The sequence below is a fragment of the Alnus glutinosa genome, chromosome 9 (genome assembly GCF_958979055.1).
Source record: "Alnus glutinosa chromosome 9, dhAlnGlut1.1, whole genome shotgun sequence".
Lineage (NCBI taxonomy): Eukaryota > Viridiplantae > Streptophyta > Magnoliopsida > Fagales > Betulaceae > Alnus > Alnus glutinosa.
The window spans coordinates 17134298-17140422 of NC_084894.1; the positions used below are offsets into that span (position 1 = coordinate 17134298).

The 6125-nt window shown below is 33.7% G+C and overlaps 1 long non-coding RNA gene across 1 annotated transcript; it reads right to left on the bottom strand.

Annotated features, from left to right (window-relative positions):
• Window positions 1-751: 751 nt before the first annotated feature.
• Window positions 752-4759, bottom strand: LOC133876642 (uncharacterized). Its single transcript, XR_009901606.1, has 3 exons — window positions 4347-4759; window positions 2575-2668; window positions 752-1016 (listed from the first exon to the last, which is right to left on the bottom strand). It is a non-coding gene; the product is annotated as an uncharacterized LOC133876642 (long non-coding RNA).
• Window positions 4760-6125: the final 1366 nt, after the last annotated feature.

The following is a 6125-nucleotide window of genomic DNA, read 5'->3' on the forward strand; positions in this document are numbered from 1 at the left end:
CTTCGGTTGGCACGGACCGTCCACCTAACCACTAAGATGTGGTACGACCCGTCTTCCCTAGACATGGATTAGCTACGTCTTTAATAGGATACATACAATTAATGAAAAAGTATAACACATTTTCGGTTAGTACGAATTGTCTACCTAAATTACACTAAACTAGGGTGTAGTACAATCCGTCTTCCCTAGGCATGGCCTATCTAACCATCTTGATCATATGTCAATTAAAACCGTTGTATAACAATCATTCACATAATCACAGAAAATATGAATGAATGAGTTCAATAAATATAAAAGACTTTCTAAGACAAGATAAGAAATTCATAATGATTGAATATAAACATTAAGATCAATTCTCATAGTTATACAACCATCATGCATATAGAAAATACCAAATTAAAATACAATTAAACCATTGTTACTTGGAAAGGGCTACATCAACACTCTAGTATGAATTTAGCCGCTCATCGTGGTGCTGAGATGACATCTTGCCATGTTCTTCTCTTCTTCAACTTGTTAAGCCTCCAAGAAGAATTTACTGTCTAAAACTAAGCACAAGCACAAGCACCATTTCTCTTGAAGTTTATGTGTGACGACCCATTTTTTTTTTTTTATTGAAAACATATAATGAGTCATCACAGTGGCACGACTACATGTCGCTCAGCCAACATACGGTACACATTCCATAATATGTACCTGATAATCAGAGTTACATCTACGCAGCGGGTAACACGTAATAATATTATCAACATAGCGGAAGGTACATCTATAGACAACAGTTAATCACAACAAAAGAGTTATTAATATGTCTATCTGTTTAAGGCTTTTACATAGCTATTAAATACATACTAAAAAAACTGGCTCATGAATACAAGTGTCACAGGCGACACGAGCCATAAACAAAGTCTATCAAAAGGCGTACAACACATGGTCCAACCATTATAACTGTCGCGTCGAGCGTTGGTCATAACGTCCCAAGTACTATGCTATGATGTCATTCATTAGATCCACTGAACCTGCAGTCAAAGCATCAGAGTTTGTACGGTTGCAGGTTTAACCACATCCATACAGGTGAAAGTATGAGTTCACCACCTCAGTAGTATAAGACTCACTAATTATACAATATACACAAACATATTTGCATGCAGGGTTCAACAACGTTATTCACAAATCATTTAATTCACACAACAACATATTATCAAGTACAAGTCACGCTGTTCATCACACATTATATTATCACAGTTTCAACTAACAATATTTCACGCATACCATAAACATTATTCCACACATCTCGCCAGTGCTAGCACTTCAATGCTAGGCTTACCGTCAATACCGCCCGTAAAGCTACAACCCGCAGGGCACACATCTCACGTGAATTAGCACTTCAATGCTAGGCTTACCACATATCTCACTAGTGCTAGCACTTCAATGCTAGGCTTACCATCAACACCGCCCGAAATGCTACGATCCGTAGGGCACACATCTCACGTGAACTAGCACTTCAATGCTAGACTTACCACATATCTCACTAGTGCTAGCACTTCAATGCTAGGCTTACCACACATCTCAGCCAAGAGCTGCTACCCTCTGGCCTACCACTCATCTCAGCCAAAAGCTGCTACACTATGGCCTACCACTGTGCCAGATACTACAACACTGGACTTACCATCTATCAACTACCGAGTTCTCATAATACCAAAGCATCTATACTATATACATATCATCACATTTGTATTCCCAAACCTTTTTCTTTCATCACATACCACATTCATTTTTATCAACAATTCCATAACCATCAATACATTCCAATTTCAACGACATCTATTTATCATCACAATTCTTAATCCAAATATATCACAACTCATTCACATATATTTTTACTAACACTTCCATAACTATAAATACATTCCAATTTCAACTACATCTATCTATCATCACAATTCTCAATCCAAATATATCATAACCCATTCACATATATTTCTACCAACACTTCCATAACTATAAATACATTACAATTTCAACATCCATTTATCCATACAATTACAAACCAATATATCCCATCTCAATCGTAAACAATTTTCTCAATAAATTCCATAATCATAAACAATCAAGATTCCTCAACATCCATTTATCCATACAATTTACAATCCAATATATCCCAACTCAATCACAAACAATTTTATCAACAATTTCCATAATCATAAACATCCAAGATTCATCAACATCCATTTATCAATACAATTTACAATTCATTATATCCCAACTCAATCACAAACAATTTTATCAACAATTTCCATAATCATAAACATCCAAGATTCATCAACATCCATTTATCAATACAATTTACAATTCATTATATCCCAACTCAATCACAAACAATTTTACAAACAAATTCCATAGTCATAAATACAACCAAACACTATCAATATCAACTTATCATCACAATTCCCACTTCAATAACTCACAATTCAATTCATATATTTTCACCAACAAATTCTATAATCATAAATGCAACCAAACACAACAATATGTAAGTCTAAGTTCCTAGGGTTCCTCAGTGAGTAGAATACTCACCTTGGCTGCATTGAACCCATGACTTGAATATCCCCACGTTCTAGTTACCTTGAATTCACCGTCGGAGGACAATTGAAGTCTCCACCCTACGTGCCTACAAACACTTATGATATTAGACTAAGCTATTAAACTTTATACTTTATGACACATAAACTACCCGCGTGCTCACACGTCGCATTATACGCTTCTAACTCTAACCAGGTACCTTAAGCAATTATGAGGTATACCATTGGTTCTAGGTTTATACTCTACCTTGTTTATTAATTATATGGCGTATTTACTATTTTTATTAACTTACTTCATTATTAGCTATTAAACTTTATAATTTGTTTATTCACTAATGCTAAGTGTATTCGATCCATATGCATATATATATATAAGGCTTGTTGAGCTAAACATAGCCTCCTAACGCACTTAAGTATTTCATATTACCTAGGTAAACACATTAATCATCTAATTACATTTACCAAATGACTCCGGACCCAATTACTTATTTCCTTCACTCATACATGTGTAATATATTTATTGGATTAAGATTATTTGGATGATTTACAATTCTTGTTCTTCTAATCTTAGCCACTACATTCAACACTTTTACTCTTATTAGTCTCTAACCCTCCAAGTAGTTTAGATTTAAGACTTTAATCTCATCTAACATACTAATTTTATGACTCTTATGTTAAACTAGATTATAAACACATATTGAATATATATTCACTTACTAAAGCTTATACATAGACTTCAAAGCTAGACGTTATGCTTAGACTCTAGGTTTAATTCATGCTTTGCTATTTCACTTAACACTCCTAAACAACATATAAATTGTACATCTACCATTCAATAATTTAGTTAAACCTAGGCATCCACGAGGAAGTCATAAAGTCTCCAAACCCTTCCAACAATCACGGCTCATGGACATAACCAAGTGATCCTACTAATACTCTAAACCACATAACCATGTTCACAAGTCAATACAAACCTATAAACAAGTCCCTACTAAAATTAAAGCCTCCAAAACATACTAAAAACATTCAAATAACTTCATTCCACTTAAATCTTTCTCCAATCAACAATTACCAACCTATCTATAAATATCATAAATCAATTTCTCTATTAGTCATGAAATCACTATCAAACCAACATTAACCACTATCCTAAACAAACAATCATTAACCATATATTATTAAAATACCAATCCAAATCATACTTGCAATCCATTGAAATACTTATCATAATTTCAACAATCATCAAAACAGAAAATTCATATCAAAGCCCCCATTCACAACCAAATTCCACTTACAAGATTCAAGGAAACCTCATCAAATCGGCCGTCAACAAAATCCAGAATTTCATCCAAAAATCACTAACCAAATCTTATTCCCAACACTAAATCCAATTCTGGAAATCAGCAACCAGAACATGAAAATAAATTCAAGCTTCAACAACCCACTGATTTGGCCAAGACCCAATTCCAAATCAATAGATCTACAACAACCAGAAAATACACCATTTAACATACCCAAAAAACCAAGGGGAAGACCCATTCGGCCATGCCCTAATAATCACCATAAACCCTAGATTTTTCTTTTAAACAAAACCTAAATCAATCTCCATTTCGTTTAGCATTAACCCTAAAATATAAACACAAACAATAATCCACGATAACCCAAGAATTTCAACTTAGGTCAACCCCAAAGAAACCCACTCAATTTCAACAGAAACTTGAGAAAATATAAATGAAAATCGACGTCAAGAGAGAAGAGAAATCTTACCTTGGAATTTCTGCAATTCGGCCTCTCCAAGTTTTCTACAAAAAAAATCTCTCACTCTCAGTAGTACTCTCACTCGGGCTCCATCTCTGCGTGATGAACAGCAAAGAAGAGAAGGAGGGAAAAGGAAGAGAAGAAAGGAAATGGAGAGGAAGGGGGTCGGGTTGTTGCTGTTTGGGCGACCAAAGGAGAGAAAAGGAGAAGAAGAGAAAGAAAAGGAGAAGCGCTGCTGTGGTGCAGCGACAGAGAAGGGAGGAGGAGGAAAAAGAAGGAAAAGGAAAAGAGAAGGGAGAGGCAGCATGAGACTACTGCGGGCGTGAAGAAGAAATGGAGAGAGGTAGGGTGCTGTGCGGGGAAGGAGAAGAGAGGAAGGAAGGAGAAAGAAGAGAAGAAGAGAAGGGGAAGGGGCTGTCGACCGAAACTGAGGGAGAAAGAGGGGAAAGAAGAGAAAAGAGGAAGGAGGAGAGAAGGCTGGGACACGTGTCCCATTTTGGGTGATTGAGTGGGGATAATGTTATCTCCTCTAAGCTAACTGAGTGTTGACACATGGCAAGGGGAGTCTCTCTTATATTTTAAAACCCCAACTTTTATTAAATTACTGGAAGACCCCATTTTATTAACAATCCTATCATTTAATAATTAACAGTTGACCCCATATTTAATTTAATTACTCTCCACCCACACACTTAATTAATTGCTCATGAAAACCCGTTATCATTATTTTATCTTAAACTTACTGTATTACATAATATAAATACTATCACTCAAAATATAATTATTATTCTCATCTATTTATAAATATAATTTATTAATTGCTAAATGGCCTATTTATTTTCTTGGTCTTTACATTATGGGTCTATTTAGAGAGACTAGGAAAGGCCTAGAAGCTCTTGGAATTTCATAAAAATCGTCTCTTGAGTCTTCTTATCCAAGTAGGAGATTGAAACTTCAATCCAAGTAGGAAAATGATTCCAAATTCGTCCAGAATTGCGGTCTTTTATTATGGTGCGATTTTGGCATAGTAAACTTCAAAATTATGGAAAAGCTATTTCTGACATATTTATTTGATTTTTTATTAGTTTTCCAATGCCAACATTTCATTATAATCCGATATCTGAGTCAAAAGTTATGATCAAAACACTGGGACATGTGCAGAATCCAAATTTGAATCCAATCCGATTTTGACTCTTAGTAGAGAAATTTCAATTTCATCCTTCACTTGATTTGATTAAACTTAACCACATCATATAGGTCTTCTATTATAATTGGTTAAGCTTACCAATATCTTCTACATCTTCTCAAAGTGTACTTTAAGCCCCAAAATCAATGGAATTAATTAATTGCATCTTTATTTAAAACCTGAAAACAATAAAATAACACAAAATTAAACAAATAACAATGTTAAGGAATTAACATATGCAAGTTAAGGGACTTGAATGTGCAACATTCGACGCTTATCAGGTTTTAATTTCTTTTTCAACTTGTAACTCCTTTTTTTTTTTTTTTTTTTTTGAAGAAAAGTTTCAATAGTTAGAATATAAATTTAAATGATTAAATTTATTTACTTATTATTAATTTAAAATTTTCAAATAAGTAATAATTTAACATCAATAGTCATGATATAAAAATAAACAAAAAGGCACTTTTTTTATAAAAAAAAAAAAAAAAAAAAAAAAAAAAAAAAAAAAACTTCTATTTTGATTTTCTTCTTTCATCTTGGGATGGGAAAACTACGTGAAGTGCAATGTTTTTTTTTTTTTCACAAGTTTTTTTATTTGAAAA